This window comes from Crocuta crocuta, unplaced genomic scaffold, assembly GCF_008692635.1.
Source record: "Crocuta crocuta isolate KB4526 unplaced genomic scaffold, BGI_CrCroc_1.0 scaffold291, whole genome shotgun sequence".
Taxonomy (NCBI): Eukaryota; Metazoa; Chordata; class Mammalia; order Carnivora; family Hyaenidae; genus Crocuta; species Crocuta crocuta.
Genome location: NW_027527977.1, coordinates 3,136,139 through 3,157,639, shown reverse-complemented (window position 1 = coordinate 3,157,639; position 21,501 = coordinate 3,136,139). Strand labels below are relative to the sequence as shown.

Sequence of the window (21,501 nt, the reverse complement as noted above, 5' to 3'; positions counted from 1 at the left end):
CTGCTGTTTGTTTTTTACCCGGTGCCGTTTGGCTTGGATCATTTCTGCAGTCATTAGGTTCCTGCACATCTAAATGAGTGACTGTTTCTGGGTACAGGTTGTTTGGTGGTTTTTAAAACCTGGACATGGGCCTCTGTTTCTGGAGGACTCAGTTCTGTGTACCTGTGTTCCCCTATACAAGGGAGCCTTATGTGAGGAACCATTCATTACACTTCTCAAATGGGCCATAGGAGAGGAGCAATTTCACTCCAGCACACTAGTTATTACTATAAGGCGTGGGCCTGACTTGAAGTCTGTGAGAGGAACATTAATCCTACTCATTTTGCATGGTTTAAATTCTGCCCTCCCATATCTTATGAGTACAAATCACCCAAAAATACCTCTCACCCTGTTTCCTGGTGGATCTCTCTTTACTCCTCATTTCTTTATCCAATGCCGTGTGTTTTTGTTACATTCCTACCACTCTAGGCAAAGCATAGAGTAGCCTATTCACCTGGACTTATGGGAAGGATGATGGAAAGGAAATATTGTAAACTATCTGTGATTTATACAGAGTAACTTTCAACTAAATGAAACCTTAAAATTACTTGTACTTTGGAGTTCTTTTGCTCTGGGTTCAAATTCCAGGTTTATTTGTTCATATCATAATAAGCATATATTTACCATGAACCCTAAGACCTTAAGCCAGATACTTAAACTGTTTGAGCCTCAGTTTTTGCTTCTCTAAAACGGGTATAATATGTACCTCACACAAAGTAATGTGAGTATATGAGCTCGCAGTGAGCACTCAACCAGTGGTAGCTATTACTTTATTGGTGAGAATTTGGTATGGAACACCACCAGGTGGTACACTTGTCTCTGTAGGCAGATCTCCCCTGCCATTCTTCTAAGGCCCAAAAAGAGTTCTGATTCTCTCGAAGAATGCCTCAGTTGGATTTCTCTTACTTTCAGGACTAATTCAGGGAAATGAATCAAACACATTAATAAGATCATTAAGACTCCTGGAAAGAAAGGCCTTTCTTGATGTTCCCAAACACTTCATTCTTGATTTATGAGACCGGGGCATGGCATTCTCATGACAGCCAAATCTGGTCATGGTCTTCTGCTGCTTCAAAGCCTGTCCAGCCTAAACCTGTTAGCCAGGTTTGTGAGATCTCAGATCATCTGGACTTTCTTCCATCGTCAGCCTCTTGCCATGTGTAGTCCAGATTCCATTCTGATTCACATTCTCTCAGTTATTCAAACCCAAATTATTCTGATCGCCAGGCCACTGCTGTTTTCTGTCTGGTACACACTTTCTTCGACTTCTTGTCTAACTTTTACTCATTCTTTGTGTGTCACTATAGATGTCATTTTCTCTGAGTAAAATGCTTGACTTCTCCAAGGCTGGAGACCATGCGATCCTGTGCGTTCCCATCACGTTCAGTGCTTCGTTATGTCCTGTGCTTCTTCTATCTCGGCCGCGGTCAATTCATTTGTCTGTATCCTTGACTGAACAATGAGCTCTTTGAGCGCGGAAACTGTGCACCATCTCTTATCACGGACTGCCACACAGAAGGCATCCAATCCATTCTTGAATAAGTGAATACATAGTGTTAAAGAATAAAAATTCAACTGAGTAAATCTGAAGATCTAATTGGCTTTATTAAGCAGCTCTTGAATAGGCAGCATCCCATCTAGCAAGTAGCTCGCTGGGAGGAGTTGTATAAAGTGGAGGGTTTTTATGAGAAGGAGGGTGGAGCAAGGAAATTATTAGCAAAAGAAAAGAAAAAGATTGTTTCATGCAATGTCACTTTCCTTTAGGGAAAGAGAAAGAGGTCTTATCATGCAAATTACCTCATCTTCCTTTGAGGGTTAGAGAGAGCCCTGTGACAGATTACCTCAATGATGCTTATCAGAAAATTCCTGAGTGGTGAAGACTACATTCTGGGGAAGGTTGAAACTACAATTAGGTTAGGTATTAAGCCCTAGTTTAGTGACTTAGCCTAAGTGACACCGTTTTGGGTCTGTGGTTTTCTTTTTAGTGATAGGTTGGAGTGGGAAAAGGATGTATACTTTTAGTATAGTAATTTGACCAATTTGTCCAAGCAGAAAATTTATAATGGGTAGTTGTAGGAAGTAAGATCAGGAAATAACTTCGTTCCAGATTTTAGAGGCTCTTAAACTTAAAAGTAAATTCAGAGTTTGATCTGGGACACCTGGGTGGCTCAGCTGGTTAAGCATCTGACTTTGGCTCAGGTCACGATCTCACGTTCGTGGGTTCGAGCCCCATGTCGGGCTCTGTGTTGACAGCTTAGAGGTTGGAGCCTGCTTCAGATTCTGTGTCTCCCTCTGTCTCTGCCCCTCCCTGACTTATACTCAGTCTCTCTCCATTTCTTTCTGTCTCTCTCAACAGTAAATAAACATTTAAAAATTAAAAAAAAAACAGTTTGATCTTTATCTTGTGAGCAGTGAAGAGCTATTAAAAATTTTACCTCCAAATGGTACCTAGGTGGCTCATTCATTTGGATGTCTGACTCTTATCTCATGTCAGGTCATGATCTCACAATTCTTGGATTTGATCTCACAATCAGGCCCTGAGCTGTCAGAGAATCCCTGCTTAGGATTCTCAATCTCTCTCTGCCTTTCCCCTGCCTCAAAAATATTCTTTTACCGCCACGAAATGACACGATTATAATGTTTATTTAGAAATATTAATTTGTCATTGGAGTGCTTTATAGAGAAAATAAGTAAGAGATGCAGATGGGAGATTAGACTTGGAACTTCAACTTCTCACTTATAAGGAAAAACACTGAGAAACAGTTGGTAACTGTGACCCTTAAAAAGCTTTGCAGGCTTCTTAATGGTGAGAACCAAGTCTTGTTTCTTATTTATATCCACTTCTTAGTCTTATACTTGTTTCTATCTATTGCAACTAATACAATGGCATGCATTTTACTGATGGTCAGTAATAGTCACTAAGTGAATGAATGAGGTATATAAAAAAGGACAGGTGCACAGGTTTTGGCAAGGAAGGCTTGCTACGACTTGACTGGTTGCCTCTGGAAAGGTGTTAAGTAGTTAATAGTTCTCTTGCTAGAAATAGGGGAAATAGGAACAGGATTCAGTTTATGGAAAAGGTGAGAGCAGAAGTTCACACTTTTTGTGTATCTTTTTCCCAGAAGGAATGGACAAAACACAATTCATTCTCATAATATCCTTAAGCCTAAGAAGTAATTCATAGTATCCCTACTCTCTTTCTCACCTTTTTAGTGGCAGGAAGAAAGTTGCCAGAAGGTTGAGTGAGTCACTCACAGTCATAAAGCAAGGAGGGCCTGTCCAAAGAATCGAAGCCTATCCCCTTCCTGACATGGTTATCCATGATTTCTCCTATAAAGCAAATCTTGATTTGAATAAGAGCTTCATGACACTCTGGTTATATTACCTCCTCTTCAACTTTTTATCTAGGTTGAAGGAGATGAAATTCTAATCGCCTGTAGTCTAACTAAACGGCGAAAATTGAAAGGCAATAAAAACCATGCTGCTCTTAGTAGAATCCTCTGGTTGGTTGTTTTCAGAGAATGCACTCTTGTGTAAAGTGAAATGTTGCAAAAATGGTTAAATTACAACTAAGGAAAGGATGCAAGTGAAGCCTGGTGATACGTACGTAGTCCAGGTTGGGGTTAAGTAAATGATAATCACCCTCCATGTAGGCTTAATCAGTGACCTTTCCCCTGAAGGCATAAAGATATTGACTTTCACACGTACTTGCACAGGGGTCTGTGAATGTTGCCTGCCAGCTGTGAACCATATGCTGCCCACCCAGACTGCCTCCGGAACCCCGGTCCCTCACCAGTGCCCCAGCTAGGTCACCCTCACGTCAGCAAGACTAGCTGTATAATGCATGGGGTGGCCCATGGTTATTCATTCACATACAAATATTTATAGAGTGCCTATTTGTATGACACAGTGCTAAGTCGATTGGAGGTGGGAAAGGACCATAAATACCAACATGAGTAAAGCATTCCCTGAGCCTGAAAGGAGGTTAAGATTTACTCAAGCAAAGCACATCACCTGAGAAGAAAAACATTTAATTTTAATAAAGATTTTAATAAAACATTTTAAGAAGTGTAAGTATCCCAAGATACTACTCCAGTGCTCTACAATATGTCAGAAAATCAAGAGGTGATCTGTGCTTGTAGGACAGGGATAGAGCTTACTTTTTTGTTGGAGGGAAGATTTTCTGGAGGAGGAGAAAGTTGAGCTGGATCCTTTTGCTGTTATTATTCAAACCTGGCCTCAGTCTGAGCTAAAACATGCCAAATGAGTCATGGAGAGATAAAACAATTAAACAACAGACTGCCTGGCTTGCACAACCCAACATCCGGGCTTGAAGCCTTTTCCTCTGGATGGCTGGCTGTTCTGATATTGTATAGCCTGGGCCTACTATTGTACCCTTTACCGTTTTAAGACTTTGAATTTATTTAATTTACTGTTTCAGGACTCGTATGAGCTTTTAGTTGTTAATTATGAAGGATTAGTCAAGTCCCTGGTAATTAACCAGCAAATGGAAGCCATCTCACCCTAGAATTCTGGGTTATTGAGGCATATGAGGCAGGATCCAAGAGACCAACAGAACATGCTAGACCTGATGGCTGACTCGAGTCAAGACTCCAATCGGATTGGAGGTCAAAGGCTGCTGCTGCCGCCTTTTCTGTGCAGAGCCTTGGTAGGGAGGAAACACTCTGAGATAAGATACAAACAGTGTTCAGACCCTCCTTCTATAAGTGGGGACAGACAATTTGAGGTATAGAGGGAAGAGATGTCTTAATCACCTTCTATTCTCAGTGCCTACTGCATGTCTAATATGTTGCAAGGATTCAATAAAAATGTATTGACAGAAAGAGTCCTTCAGAATAATAGTTGACAAAGTTGTGGCCCAGGGGCATGTTTCCCAAACTGGAGTCCTGGAGCTCCCGACAAATGTCATGGGATCCCCATGAGAATGTGAGGGAGGGCACTCCCAAGTGCCCCTTTTCCTCCTATAACTGTCTTTGATCTGAGTGGTTCTGCTTTTGTCTGTTTTATATAATAGGAGTTTACACGTGGTTTTGTTTGAAAACTGCCAGAAAAATCCTGGAGGTGGAAAGAGGAAGAGTCTTTGGGACTGTATGTTACAATCTCAGCAGGATATATTGTTATAGGATAAAGGGGAGTCAGGCAACTCAGTAGTGTCGTGGAGCATCATCATAGCCACAAAGCTGACCCTAGGCCAGTAGAGAGAAGACCTGCAGAAGTAGAAGAAAGGTGGCCAAAGAGATCTTATGAATCACTTCTCAAGGGCTTTCCTTTGGTCATTGGCTATGGACCAGCCTCCTGAATATAGCAGACAAGGCCCTACTTCCTTCTCTTGCTCTTCCTTCTCACTGTCTCCTTCTATATTCCAGCTACTCTTCCCTCAAATCTTGCCTTAAGATCTTTGCAAAGGCCATTCCCTCTGCCTGGGAAATGTCTTTCCTCCTCTTCTTTTCTGGGCTAGTCCTTCTCCCTCAACCCCCCTCAACCTAGACCAGGACCTTTGTTTCTCGTATTTCTAACTTAGTGGGCTTATGACAATTCTAATAATATTCAAAGACTGCTCCTTTTCCTCTAGATAGGTTGTGAGTTCTAATTTTTTTTTTAATGTTTATATAGTTTTGAGAGAAAAGGTGCACCAGAGGGGTAGGGGCAGAGAGAGAGGGAGACAGAATCCAAAGCAATCAGTGCAAAGCCCCACATGGGGCTCAAATCCAGGAACTGTGAGATTATGACCTGAGCTGAAGTCAGATGCTCAGCTGACTGAGCCACCCAGTGCCCTTTATAGGTTTTGAGTTCTGATGAGAGAAGGAAGTTCTCCACTCTACTCTTTGCACCTAGCACAGTGTCAGACACCTAAGAGTGCTCAAAAAATTCTTAATAAATGTGGCTGGCAACTTTTAAAATGGCCCCAGCTATCCCCATCTGCTAGTATTCACAGCCTACGTTATCTGGAGTAACTTGCTTGTAACCTATAGAATTTAGCAATGTTGAGGGTATGTTATTTCCTTTATTAGGTTACATAAGATTGCAACTTCCATCTTGCTAATTACCTTCTCACCTTACATGCTTTGATGAAGCAAGCTCACATGTTGCAAAAGCTCAAGGAATTGAATCCTGGCAACAACCATGTAAGTCTGGGAGTGGATGCTTCACCCAATCAACCTTCAGATGAGATCCCTGCCCTGGCCAACACCTTGATTACAGCCTGTGAGAGACCCTGGAGCAGAGGACCTAGCTAAGCATGACTAGATTGCTAACTCTCACAAACTAAGAGATAATAAGTGTGTGGTGTTAAGTCACTAAGTCTTGGGTATAATTTCTTACACAGCAATAGGTAGCTAATAAGACAAGTGAATAAATAAGTCAATAAGCGAATGGATGAAATGGAAGATCTCACTAAAGGAAGGAGAAATGGAGAAATTAAGACCTGGTGGGGGGTTTGGGGGGATAGCATAGGAGGAGTGGACTGATATGCTAAGACAAAGATAGTTGTTTGATTTGTTTGTTTGATTATGTTTCTCTCAACCATAGCATCTGAAGGAGGGGTTTAGGGGGAATTTCACAGAGTTTTTAGAATCAGAAACTCAATCAGAAACAGTTATGCCCAGGTACCATCTGATATCATTTATTAAAATTTGTGTTTGTAGATGAATAGCCAAGATACATCCTCAGTCATACCAATTCAGATACAATTTATATCAAAACATACAGTCTGGCCTGGGAAGCCTTTATTTTAAGTAGCTGTATTTTAAATCTTGATCCAAGTGACACTCTCAGAGCATCTTTGTCTTATGTGTAGTTGATATTGAACATGGAAACAGCATTAATAAGTTGGAATCGGTTAGTGGGCTTTGATTGTGTCTGCAATCCAGATGTAAACAACATAAAATCCTTGATAGAGTTATAAATACCAGCTTTATCAACAGCTCTCATAATTTACAATTTCCCAATGCATTTCAAAATGCTGACTGTCACCTTTTTCCTAGATTGGTCTCCTCACTTCAGAGTGATATACTTTGGAGTGCATTCATGTTCTAACATCCAGTTTTAATGGAGGCCTACAAAGAAGTTCCTTTTCTACTTCTTAAATCTCGTATTTTCCTGCCCAGTTACACATGGGAAATATAATTGGTTATGGAATTTCCCTTGGGTTAAGCCTGTTTCAATAGGAACTACTAATTACTTTATCACTGTGGCATTGTAACCTGCCCTAACATTTAAAGTTTATTTGCTCTAGATAAAGGGCATTTGTTCTTCCTATTATTTATAATCATTTTCTTAATCTTCTCCTAGAAGCCAAATCCCATTATAGTTGCTCATTATAAAAAGCTCATGTTTGCTCTGTGGAAATGCATAAATGCATCTAATGGCACCATGTACCTTCAAGCGTATCCAAAAAGAAAGGGAGAAATTTGAAGAAATCTGAATGGTAAAATCTTGAACTTAAAGATGAGCTATGGGTTGAGTTATGCTCATCTGAGTTACAAACTTTTAAAAGTTTATTTATGAGAGACAGAAAGAGCATGAGAATGTGTGTGTGAGCGGAGGAGAGGCAGAGAGAGAGTTAGAGAGAGAATCCCAAGCAAGCTGATAGTGCAGAGCCTGACTCAGGGCTCCTTATCATGAATGTGAGATCATAACCTGAGCCAAAATAAAAAATCTTACACTCAACCAATTGAGTCACTCAGGCGTCCCCCTGAGTTACAAACTTTTTAAAAAATCATTATTTACAGAGGGATGCATTTCACTATTCCTTAACATGTCCAGCTTATGTAGAAGTTATAAGATCAAGATTCTATTTTTAAGCATTTTTGAAATTCCGGTATAATTAGCATACAGTGTTATATTAGTTTCAGGTGTGCAATAATAGTGATTCAGTAATTTTATACATTATTCAGTGCTCATTACCATAAGTATACTTTTAATCTCCATTACCTTTTTCACCCATCCCTTCACTACCCTCTAGAAACCATCATCTTGTTCTCTGTAATTAAGAGTCTTCTTCTTTTTTTTAATCTTTATTTATTTTTGAGAGAGAGAGAGAGAGAGAGAGTGTGTGTGTGTGTGTGTGTGTGTGTGTGTGTGTGTGCGCAGGGGGGGGGGAGAGAGAGGGGAGACAGANGAGAGAGAGAGAGAGAGAGAGAGTGTGTGTGTGTGTGTGTGTGTGTGTGTGTGTGTGTGAGCAGGGGAGGGGCAGAGAGAGAGGGAGACAGAGGATCTGAAGCAGTCTCTGTACAGAGTCTGATGCAGGGCTCAAACTCATGAACTGTGAGATTATGATCTGAACTGAAGTTGGACACTTAACCAACTGAACCACCCAGGTGACCCAAGAGTCTGCTTTTTGATTTATCTCATTTTCCTTTGTTCATTTGTTTTGTTTCTCAAATTCTATGTATGAGAGCAATCATATAGTATTTGCCTTTCTCTGACTAACTTATTTCACTTAGCATTATACTTTTTTTGTTGCAAATGGAAAGATTTCATGTCTTTTTTATGGCTGAGTAATATTCCAAGACCAAGATTTTTTTTTTCTTTTTACGTTTAATTATTTAATTTGAGAGAGAAAGAGAGAGTATGCACTTGAATGTGCAAGTGAGGGAGGGGCAGAGAGAGGGAGAGAGAGAATCCCAAGCGGGCTCCATGCTGTCAGCGTGGAGCCTGACTTGGGGCTCTATTCCACGAAGCATGAGATCATGACCTGACTCAAAATCAAGAGTCAGATGCTTAACTAACTGAGCCACCCAGGTGCCCCACAAGACCAAGATTCTCAAAGGAGTCTCAGGGGCCACTGCTAAGAGGTAATAGATGAGGAATGAAGATAAAGTAGCTGTGAAATTGGGATGGGAGTGTACTGGGGCTGGAGAGTCACACACCTTACACTCAAGGGGGCTGGGAAAACAGCTTGTGACTTTCTCACAAGTCCTGGCCCACTAAGTTACCTTAGTCTGCTACAACAGTTCAAATGGTACTTGAGGGGAAAGGCTAAATCTTTTCAGTGTCCTTGCCTTTTCCTGTGCTTCCACAAGATGGGGTTGTGGGGAGGGATGTGTTACTTGAATTGTCACGGGACTAGAACAGAGAGGTTTAGAATCCAAGAAGAGTCCCTGAATGCTTAGATCCCCACCATTGCCCACTGCCTTCCCTCATGACTTTGCATACAGCTAAGTTGACTGTAGGCACGCTTCAACATCTGGTCTCTTGGCCAGGGTGTGGGGATGATTCCTGGTTACTTTGGTTCTCCAGGCTCTTGTTCGTGCTAAACCCCTCCAAAACTATCCTGTATCTAGCTCCTGGTCTAGGTGATAAGCCCATGCTCTCTGCTGTAGGATCATTTCTGCTTGTCACAATGGGCCATTCTCCACTCAGTTACTTTCTTCCCTCTCACTTCATGGAGGAGCTTCAGGAGCTCCTCCATACCATATGGGAACCAAGATGGTCACTATGCCACCAAGTTTACTTAGGAGTGGCCAACTCCTAGGCTTTGTTCAGGACAGGTTGCAAGGCAAACTCATCTCAGAGTCCAAGTCATAGGTTGAAAAAAAAATGCCCCTGTCCTTGGCATTACTGTCTACAACTACCCAGACTTACCCTAAAATGGAGAGATGGAGAACCATATAATTCACTTCCTGCCTCAAGTGACTCTGTCTCCTCTTCCTACTATTCATTCAGGTAAGAAGAAGAATTTTATTTTGTTTTTCTTTAAAAAAATTTTTTTTATGTCTTTATTTTATTTTGAGAGACAAAGCCAGAGCATGAGTGGGGGAGGGACAGATAGAGAGGGAGACACAGAATCTGAAGCAGGCTCCAGGCTCTGAACTGTCAGCACAGAGCCCGACGTGGGGCTCGAACCCACAGACTGTGAGATCATGGCCTGAGCCGAAGTTGAACGCTTAACCGACTAAGCCACCCAGGCACCCCTATTTTGTTTTTCTGAATACCTGAGATCTCCTTTATGTCATAGCCTGCTCCTTGCCAACTCCAGCCTCAAGGCTGAGATGTAATGACTGATAAGATGGTATATGAGAAAGATCCACTTACCCATAAAGGAACTAATTCAGGAGGCATTGAAAAATAATATACCTCTTCTATAAGCCAACAGGAAAGTTACAATTTTCATTCCAAATATATCATCTGATTTGGAATGAAAATTGTAACTTGATTCTTTAAATACACTTAGAAATTCATTGGATGTCACATATATGTCAGCCTTTAAAAATGATGAGCTTTTTGCTATTTATTGTATGATTCTATGACATTCAGGAAAAGATAAAACTATAGGGACAGGAAACAGATCATTAGTTACCTAAGGTTAGGGTTGGGGAGAGGAGTTGATGAAAAAGAGGCACCAAGGAACTTTTTGGGGTGATGTATCTTGATTGTGGTGGTGGTTATGTGATTGTATATGTTTGGTAAAACTTATAGAAATATACACCAAAAGGAGTGAATTTCATTATACATAAATTACACCTAAATAAACCTGACTTTTATTGAAAAATGATGAGTTTTCATATTCCTAAGATGATAGCTGAGCACTTACTAAATAATGCACTGTTCTACCACTTAGATTGCATGAGCTCATTCAATCTTCATAGTAACTCTATTTGAAAGGCACCTTGATCTTACTGATAAGGGAGGTGAGACCTAGAAAAATTAAGTAACTTGCCCAAGATGACACAGTGAGTACAGCTGGAATTCAGATCCGATAGGTGCTAAAAACTGTGGGTTTCACCACTGTTATATGGCCTCTCAAGTAACTTTAGGCTAATAAATATTTAAGAGGTAAACTGGTAACATTTATGTGTGCCTGTAACTTACACTTCTGAGACTCTTTTTTGGTTCAGTCACATTTACTCTCAGATCAGAAAGTAAATGGTACACCCCCAACCCAAACAGACACACATCCCAGGAACAGATTTTTCCAGTTACCCCAGTCAAACATCCTCAGTTAGAGTGAGAGACCATTCCTGTCAGTAGCCTTCAGTGAGCTAAGAATGAGTCAGACCTGGGTGACTATTGGTTAGGAGGATCCCCTGGAAAGTTCTAGAGGTTACGTGGCCCTCCATAGCTCCAACTCCTGACCAGGCCCCCAATCTGTACTCTCAACTGGGGGCCTTGCAGTGCTAGCCCAGACACCACTGCAGCCTGGTATGACAAAGATGGAAGCCTTCTTTCTTGCTTACAGAGAGCTACCTTCTCAAGGTCATTATTTTTGTGACCTGGGTCTGAGAACTCCACATCATGCTGCCTCCAACAGCAAATGATTGAAGCACTGCTTTCATTAGCTTCTGGTGCTAGCACACCCCAGGAGTCAGGGTGTCTGAGAGTCTTCCCAGCTGCTTTTCTCTACAACAGACTGCTTCTCATAATTAATTATGGAGATCAGTATAGGATAGTGGTAAAATATGGTAAACTTATGGGGATTCAGGTTCGGCTTTTACCCAGGAAAAGGGATGCTGAGCCCCACATCTAGACTCCTGGTTCTTCCAACATGATATGTATGCTGCAAAGCCCACTGGCCATTAGCAAGGCAGTCAAGGAGTACATTTCATTACAGCAGAAGCGTTGGTCATGCACTGAATCCACTGCAGTGGAAATTTAATTGGTCTTATATCAATTTGCTCAGCCAGGGACCTTGAATCAGAAGTAGACAATGCAAACACACTGAAAGGGCAATGATACACCCTAGCACATATCTTTTTGTGTTTTCATCTTATCTGCTTTACTTAGGGACCAATTTGGTCCTTCCAGACTGCTGGTGAGTCACTGATGCCCATAAGGCCAGAGGAAAGTGCTTTGGAATCGAGGCAATACCACCTAGGCTACAGCTTAACTCATGTGTCATCAACCTTTACTGGGCCCCTGGACCAAAGACCAGAGTTGGTCTACCACCTAAAAAATGCACTTGCCCCCCAACTCTCAATATTAAGGGGACCTATTGGTACATCTGGTCAATATCTCATGAAGGCAAGGAAGGCTGGGACAAATTGGGTAAGTTTTGGTGGGTTGGTGAGGAGGGGAGAAGTATAGGAGTCAGGGCACGGTTGAAGATAGGGAGCCTTTCCTGAGCTGATAGAGAGCCTTAGAAAGACATTCTTGAAGCCAGGGACATCTTGACACTGAAAACAGAGAATCAAAAATAATCAAGCAGATCCTTAGGAACAAATTTTGTCTGTTTTTGGTTTAGCCTGGAATAGAACCTATCTGTGTTCCTCTAAATTGTCATCAGTTGTTTATACCTCTGTATAAAGGAGTTTTCCCTTTTTTCTAGAGAAGCCATGAAAATACTAGACACCTGATGGAAGGCTCATGGTCAAGGGAATAAAGGACCTAGAGAAATAAGGACTGGAGACAAAAAGATCAAAATGTTGCATATGATTAGCTTTGCAGCCTAAGCATGAAGGATAAAGAATATTCAAAACTGAGTGGGACTGGCAAAAAGCACCCAAGATATCTGCTGAGATGCTAACCAAAGGCTAGTCTTCATTCCCAAATAGTGGGTGGAGAGACAGAGGCATGGGCCCTCCTTGAATCTTATTTCCTCAAACATTAGAAATCACATGCTTGAAACTATAAAGCCATCTTATATGTTTAAATAGAAAAGAAGAGGCACCTGAGTGGCTTAATAGGTTAAGCATCTAACTTTGGTTCAGGTCATGATCTCATGGTTTGTGAGTGGAAGCCCAGCATCGGGCTTTGTGCTGACAGCTTCAGATTCTGTGTCTCCTTATCACTCTGCCTCTCCCCGGATTGTGCTCTGTCTCTCTCAAAAATAAATGAACAGTAAAAAAAAATTTTTTTAAGGAATAGTGCTACATTTATGGTTGTCCCTTTTCCCATTTTTTTGTAGCCTGTTTTGGTATTTCAGTCCTCTTAATAATAAAAACAAGTTCTCTTGTTGCTTCAGTAACCTTTTATTCCATTTAACGATAGGTTTGGGGTGACTGCCTGTGTAAACCTTTTTGCAAAACTTATTGCTACCAGAGGGAAAAGATGACCCTTTCCTAAAATTGCTCTGTGCTCTATCCTCAGACCATTATGAAAGAAGCATTAGTGTCTTTAAAACCCAAGTACCCATGTGTGCAAAGCGCTCTGCCGATTAGGAGGACTATGTTTATCTAAAGTTATGCTGCCCTAGCAATTGTGAAGATTGGGAATCCCTGATTTAAAGGAAATGCCACGGGATGGAAAGCTGAGTTATGAAGGTTCCATTTCCATGATTACTTCCACCCTCTGCAACCTCCCTCCGCCCAACTTGCTTTTTCTCATCTTACAAAATGCACCAGATCACAGTTCATTGATTTAGGTAGTCTGTTTATTGATTTGTAAACATGGATCAAGAAGCCAGACCATCATTTATGCAAATTGGCCTTGCTCAAAGCCATGGAAACTAAAATAAATCAGACCTTGGGCCAGCAAGCAGTCGGTTGGCATGACCTCTGGAGGCAGAGACTGAGTGCTCCTCATAAACCTTCTCTGTGCTTCTTTCCATGCCAAGTAGTGGTTCAGCGACAACCTGCTCTGCTCACTTGGTCTCCTGAACACCAGAAGATTCTTATCCTCACTCATCCCAAAGGTTTGGTTGTCTGCAGAGTGTACCTGTATATACAATATCAGATTTCATTCCGGTTCCTAGCACCAGGGAAAAGGCCTAGAAACTTTTGACAGTACAGGTGTTTCAAGTTTAGCCTTCAAAAAAGAAGCAACATGGTGGGGGGGTGGGGGTGGAGGAGGGTGCCTGGGTGGCTCAATTGATTGAGTGTCTGGCTTCAGCTCAGGTTATGATCTTGTGGATTGTGAGTTCGAGCCCCATGTTGAGGCTCTCTGCTGTCAGCACAGAGCCTGCTTCGGATTCTCTGTCCTCCTCGCTCTCTGCCCCTCCCCCTGCTCATGCTGTGTCTCTCAAAAATGAATAAACATTTATAAAATGTATTAGAAAAAAGAAGCAATATAGGTTGGTTTGTAGAAAATTTGAGAAATATGGGAAAATACAAAGCACAAATAAAATTTGCCTTCAATTATGTTTTCTAGTATTTTTTAGCCATATGTATCAGTCAACACCACCTTTAAGAATGTATTTTAGAGAAAAAACAATAGTTATAATACTGTTGTTTCTTCTTCTTTTCTGACATTGCTCAATATTCTATGGAACCTTCTCACTGTTTGCTCAACCATCTGACCTGTTCAAAAATAAACCTATTCTTGGGGTGCCAGTTGGTTAAGCAGCCAACTTCGGCTCAGGTCATGATCTCACAGGTTTGTGGGTTTGAGCCCTGCATCAGGCTCCAGGCTAACAGCTCAGAGCCTGGAGCCTGCTTTGGATTCTGTGTCTCCCTCTCTCTATCTACCACTCCCCTGCTCACCCTCTGCTCTCTCTCTCTCAGAATAATAAACATTAAAAAAAATTAAAAAAGTAATACTCCCTTCTTGACCAGAGAGGGAGCAGATTGAAATCCTAAATATCATATGGCAGTCTCTTCCTGATTATTTGAGATTATGTAAGACAATTCCAGGCCACGCCGTTTCCCTGTTTTGTTTTGTTTTGTTTTTGGTGAGGGTAGGTGTGTGTGAAGGAGAATGCCAAGAAAGGTGCTGGAGTTATTTCTCAGCCAGTGGCCCTGTGACCAGCAACGGGCACGTTGGGAACACAGACTCTCGGGCCCCAAACCAAACCCACTGATTGAGAATCTGCGTTTTCACAAGATCCCCAGGCGCTTCTGAGCTGTGCACCTTACATGTGAGCACTGACCTGTGGGCCCCTTTCTGGCCTTCCTCAGGTGGTATTGATTGTCAGGATTTGTGCATAACGTTCACACCTCCTTGATGTTGAAACTAGCAATAAAAATCCCACCTCCATGGGAGTAAACACCTTTTCCTCAGGCTACAGCTCACATTCCTTTGGGAAAACTCCAAATGTGTTACTTTCTAAATGCTCTGAGAGTTGTGGGGTGCTCCAAATGGAAGTCAAGGGAAGAGGCCAGTCCCCCCTACTTTGCCTCCCCTTCAAAGTCCATTCCAGGGTCAGAGCTGTTGTGTTTGTGGCTCCTTCAGGCATAGCAAATCATTCACCCAGTGGGGGACAAGAAAGAGAGTCATAACAGAGCTCTTTAAATTCTGTTGGGGAAAAATCCACAATGATTTTTTCCCCCTCCTCCTCCCTCCCTCTTCTCTGCAACCACAGCCGCCTTATTTTATGACTGAAATGATTCATTTAACTTGTGCTCGTCCACCAGGGGGCCCCAGGAGGCACAGGCTGTGTCCTCGGGTCCTGAGGACCCTAATCAGGCAAGCTGGGATCAAGGACTCTGAGTACAGTGCTGCCAACAGAGGGAGAAAAAGAAATGACAGAAGCCAAAACAGTCGTGTCTGTCTGGCCTTCCAGCCACAACCATGTGAGGGCATCGAGATGGACGTGGGACCAGCCTGGGCAGAGCCCTCCAAAGGACGGCTGTGATCAGGCCCTCACAGGAAAGCCCAAAGCAGGTGGGTGTTCCTGGACGGCCATCTGAAGCCATCTGTGAAGAGCAGTACTACCCCCTCGAGGACGAGATGCACCTGTGTGAAGTCATTCCCCTCTCTCTTTGCAGACTTGAGAGGTGTCACAAAGTCCTTGTGCCCAGGCACCGCGGCCCCCTCTGGGTTCTGGCACTGGGCCCTCTCTTTCTTTGGCAGCATCTGCCAATCCCTCTGGGCTGGCTAATCAAGCACTCACCTGGTGCCTCTCCACTCCTAGGTCTGGCTCCCCAAGCTCCTGGGGACTGATCTGCAAACCCTTCCCTGGGAGCATCTAGGACACTTATTAGGGTGCAGCAGGGGGAAGGATGGTTAAGAATGGCTCTTCTTCTTTTATTTTTATTTATTTTGAGAAAGATACAGAGAACTAGTGGGCGAGAGGCAGAGAGAAGAGGACACAGAATCCCAAGCAGGCTCCATGCAGTCAGTGCAGAGCCTGATGCGGTGCTCAGACTCTCAAACCATGAGGTCATGACCTGAGCCGAAATCAAGAGTCAGATGCTTAACCAACCGAACCACGCTGGTGCCCCTAGAATGGCTTCTTCTTGACCCTTTGGGACTTTACAAACATCACCCTGTCCATCCCACCAAAAAAAAGTAGACGTTGAAGCCCTAGCCCCTAACGCATCAGAAAGTGACTTTATTTGGAAATAAGTCGTCTTTACAGGTCATCGGGTTAAAACAAGGTCATTTGGGTGGGCCCTAACCCAATAGGACCGGCGTCACACCTGCAGACACAGACAAGCAAAGAGGGAAGAGCACGTGAGGGAAGAAGTCACAGGAGAATGCCACCTGAACACAGTGGCTCCACACTATGTTTGTGACACTCGTCTGTGTATTGCATTATCCAAGCCAAGGAATGTCTGAGGCTATCAGGAGTGAGGAGAGAGACATGGAAAGGACCCTTCCGAGGCAGCATGGTACTGCCAGCACCTTGAGTTTGGATTTCTAGCCTCAGACATTGTGAATCAAAAATTTTCTGTTGTTCGAAGCCATCCAGTCTGTGGAACATTGTATGGCGGCCCTAGGAAAGGAATACACTGAGTAAGATCAAGGAAGATGGAGATGAGGTGAAGAAGAAGATGGGTGGGAAAGTCAAGGCTGATGATGGGTAAGAGGATGCCAAGAGCGGCCGAGTACCGCCAGGGGTGCATATGTGTGTGTGCACATCTGACAGTGTGAAAATGGATCTGTGAGCTCACCAAGCCCGAAGATTTTTCCTTCATAGGAAGAGCACATGAGAGGCAAAATGAACATTAAATCGTAGTCCAGCTCCACTGGAACAGGTAAGAAAGAGGAATCTTGTCTCTGACATTATGTAATTGATTTCAACCCATTTGTTCTGCAGCAGAGAAAACGAGAAGCAGGGGAGCTAAATTCCCTAGAGCCTTCCAGCAGCGGATAACTGAGTGTGGCTGGAAATCCAGTTTTCTGACTCTTAGCCCTGGGTAGTGCCATTCTGTCACACCGACCCTCAGAGGCTTACTTTTGGTCAGCGCACAGGGATTTACTCTGTCACCAATTCTTTCAAAGATTACATTCTGATTCCTTTTCTTTCTTTTTTTTTTTTAAGGAAACGATTGAAATGTAGCCTACATACAGAAATATGTCTGTAAGTGGACAGCTCAGTGCGTCTATATCCATGTAAGCAGCACCCAGACAAAGAATTAGTACATCACCAGCACCCCTGAAGCCTTCCTACCCCTCCCAGTTGCTAAGGCCAACAAAGGAACCACTATCCTGACTTCTAACATTGCAGATTGGTTTTGCCTGTTTCTGAGCTTGATATAAATGGGATTTCACAGTACGCTTTTGTGTCTGCCTTCTTTCACTCCACACTATGTTTGTGAGATTTGTCTGTGTTTTGCATATGGAGTAGTTCATTCTCACAGCGATAGAGTATTCCATGGTGCTGGTCTTTTTGAACAAAATCAGGGGGTACACACAGAGAGAAGTGCCATGAAATAATTCAAGCTGGTCCTTAAAAAAAAAGTTAAAGCAAAGGGACTACGGAAACAACAACAAAAAAAGTTGGTTAATCTTTACAAATTGGATGCAATTTATTGGCCATTCATTAAAAGCCACTTTCCCAGATCACTTCCCAACCTCCCTCTCCTCTCCTGTGTCCCTGGATTCCCACAGCCTCACTGTGTCACACTGGGCTGACCCAGTCTAGATGGATAGGATAGTGGCTGCAGGTTAACAAGCTGTGTTCTACCTGGGTGAACCCATCTCGACTTCAGAATTTCTCGGAGCCTACACTGTCACTTGACCAGCAGGGTTCCTGTGCATTCAGCAGCATCAGACCACCTTCACCACCAGGCAGGGAAGCCACCTCTCACATCTGGAATTTTGGAGTTATTCCCTTTGTCTGAATCAGCCTCCGAATAAAGCTCCTGCAGCCCAGGGCCAGGCAGAGGCCAGAACGAAGGGAGTCTGCAGGAGTGGGCTGGTCCTCTGCCCAGTCCCTCCCTTTGCAACCACGGCTAAAAGTCACTCCCACTGCTTTCTCAGGCTCTGGTCTTCATTCCCAAGAGCTGTGTGGCTGGATGGGGCTGCCCTCTTCTCTTCTTTCTCTTGGCAGACTGCAATTGCATCTGGTTTCTTCATGCTGACCAACTTTTCTGGGGTCTCCTTTTTGCTGGTAACAATGACTTAATCCCAAAATGCAGCTTAAAGGGAGCCCCTATGCAAATCAGTGGGACTGCCTTCTTGAGCCTGAGTCCATATATGGTACAGTCCCTGAGCCAGGACAGGGAGAGTGGGGAGTGTAAGGCAGCACAGCTGATTCACCAGCTGTCTCTCTCCCTCTCTAAGCTAAGCCTGCCCACTCCAGTTTCCAGTGATGTCAGCACTGCACCCGCAACAAAAGGTTAAGATGGAGAACTTTTTGGGAGGCTGCTACATAGTTTTTACTTCTTTCCAGACTCCCTAGTTTCTGAGAAGCTGTCATCTCTCCAGTGTAGTCAAATTAAACCAGTTAATTTGACTGGTGGGTTTTCTTCAGCACTTCTGGGGTGGAGGTGGGTAGGGGGACATGTAGGTAGATGTGGGTAGGTGGACATGAAGACAGGAGACCCTTCTAGCTCAGAGGCTTGCTTGAGCCCAATCAACAAAGCAGACCCTTTGGAACTGGAAGCAGTCATGGGGCCCCACCCTGACACTGGGCAGAGTTCAGTGTTCACAGCCCTTAGTTGGAGCCTTGACTATTTTTTGGTCTCTACTCTTAGCTAGTTTTTATTCGTTCCATTTGAGCAATAGAACTAAGAAATTCTCAAACATAGGAAAGAATATTGGAGTCTGGGTTGCCAGACTCTACTTAAAACTCATTAATGGATAATCATGTTCTTTTTATTAGCATCCTGATGCCCCATTCCAGTGCCTGTTAAAAGCAAATCCTTGTGCTAGACCCTGGCAGTGGTGTGCTGGAGCCAGCTCAAACTGGTCACGAACCTAGTTGCTACGTTTTCAGGAAGTTTGCAAGCCGATCATGAAACGCAATTATTAAAGGTTAAGTCACATAAGATCAAAATAAAAATAATAGAATAGAATAGATCAAAATTTAAATTATTTAAAACAAAGGTAATAACAGTCAAAACTCATTCACTTCCTAATTATTTTACTACATTTTACCATGCTCTGGGCTCTTGAGGTAATTCACATCTATTGAATCTGTGTGGTGGAAATATCATATAATGGTGTGCTTCTACATCTCTTTGAACTCCTTGTTCAGTAACGTCACATCAGGAGTTTGAAATCGGGTGATGGGAGAATATATTCCATGGAAGACAATACACATCGGGTGGCTTCCCCCCACCCCTTCCCAGAGCCAATTAGTAACCTTGTCCAGCATGCCACTGACTCTGGGGTCACCAAAGAATGATTTACTCCCTGGCACTCAAGATGGTTATGAGGTAGTGAGGGAGACAAGTCCTTCAAGACTTCAGTTGGGCAGTGTCTCCTCTAAAATGCCAAAAGAAGTGAGCAAAAGGGCTTTGAAGTTGGAGAGACCTACTGTAGCATCCCAGTTCTGCCACTTACTGGCCAAGTCACCTTAAATAAGTTACCCGANGGTGGATGATTCTTTTTATATGCTGCTGGATTCGATTTGCAAGGATCTTGTTGAGGTTACCCGATGTTTTTGAATCATTTGCCACATGGGAATAATAGCATCTCCTCATAAGATTGACACAGGGATTTAATGGTAAAGACATAAGGATATCGAAAGGGGATTTCTGATTGAGGGAACAGCATGAGGAGTAACACAGAGGCATAAATGTGAAAGCACTTGCCAGGGAATGCCTGGTGGCCTAGTGTGTCTGGATATTCAGATACACCAGAAATAACAAGAGAGACAGAGTGTAGGTATGGTGTGACCCTGGAAATGCAGGATTAACAAGGAGGGAAAAGCCAAGCCTGAATGGCATAGGACTGGGAGACGGAGCCACCATGAAGGCGGCCAGCAATCCAAGCCATCAGGTTAGGAGGGCACCACAAGTTCAAGCATAATTAAGACAATAATCTCAACCAAGAGTACCACCTGGCAGGCAGCGTTCTGGACTACGGAGATGTATTTATCCAAGACAAATTCCCAGCCGTAAGCAGAAATATAGGAGCCTTGCTAGCTCCTAAAGAGGGATGAGCAGGAGTGAGGCAGGAGATCTAGATTGTTTTGGTGGCTTAACATCATCATCGAAAGGCCAAGCTTTCTCTTTTCACTCTGATATTCTCATTGCTATTGTCAGTGTTTCAGCTTTTATCCTAGGTATGGATGCCTAATGCTGGCAAGATAGCAGCCACATGGATGGAACTCGAGAGTGTTATGCTGAGCGAAATAAGTCAGGCAGAGAAGGACAAATACCATATGTTTGCACGTATAGGAGGATTAGGAGGAACTTAACGGAGGATCGTGGGGGAGAAGAAGGGGGGAAATAGTGGGGGAGAGGGAGGGAGGCAAACCATGAGAGACTCTTGAATGCTGAGAACAAACTGAGGACTGATGGGTTTGGGGGGAGGGGAGGGAGGAGATGGGCATGGAGGAGGGCACTTGTGCGGATGAGCACTGGGTGTTATATGGAAACCAACTGGACAATAAACTATTTAAAAAAAAAAGATAGCAGCCACAGCTCATATCATCTCAAACATAGTAGGTAGGAGCAGGGCAAGCCTCCTGAAAGTCTGTCTTTTTATCAGGGAGAAAACTCTTTCCCCCAAAGCCCAGCAGATACCCGCTGTATAGCTCATCAGCCAGAGTGGGTCACATGCTGTTGCAGGCGAAACAGTGGCCTCCAAAGATGCCCACACGCTTGTCCCCTGGAGCCTGTGATTTTGTTACCTGGCAACGGGGACTTTACAGATGTGACTAAGGGTAGAAGCTGGAGATAGGGAGGCTCTCCTGCGTTATCCGGGGTGCACAATCTAATCACATAAGTCCAATGAGGTGACAGAGATGGCAGTGTGAAGAAGATGTGTCACTGGTCCTGAGGTGGAGGGGACTGTCTAAGAACTGGAAAGAGGCCTCTTGATGCTAATAGAGGAACCCGGCTGGCAGCCAGGGACCTGAGTCACGGAGTTTCAGGGAACAAAATTCTGCCAATACCTGAAAGAGCCGGGAAACCAATTCTCCTTGAGAGTCTGCAGAAGGGAACTCAGTCCTGCAAACACCTTGATTTTTAGTCCAGGGAGATCTGTGCCCAACCTCTGAGACCTACCCAAATGTAAGAGAATAAATTTGTGTTGTTTTAAGCTAAAATTGTAGTCATTTGTTTTGGCAACAATAGTACATTAATACCCATGCCGTCTCCTAAAGACAATGAAAGCAAAGGAGACAGGGACAGCCATGCTCGACTTAGTCCAGTTAGGGATTGTCCCCTGGGATTGGGTGACAGACCAAGTTCCCTGAGTGTGCTGGCAAGTGTCCAAAAAATTAGGAAG

At 43.4% G+C, this 21,501-nt stretch overlaps 1 long non-coding RNA gene across 1 annotated transcript in view; it reads left to right on the top strand.

Moving 5' to 3' along the window:
• The window catches only part of LOC144222347 (uncharacterized), a 63,208-nt gene extending 45,834 nt beyond the window's left edge, over positions 1-17,374 (top strand). Inside the window, exons 2-3 of the long non-coding RNA XR_013332386.1 lie at positions 15,288-15,537; positions 17,141-17,374. This is a non-coding gene — a long non-coding RNA (uncharacterized LOC144222347). The remainder of the gene's footprint in view (positions 1-15,287; positions 15,538-17,140) is intronic.
• Positions 17,375-21,501: the final 4,127 nt, after the last annotated feature.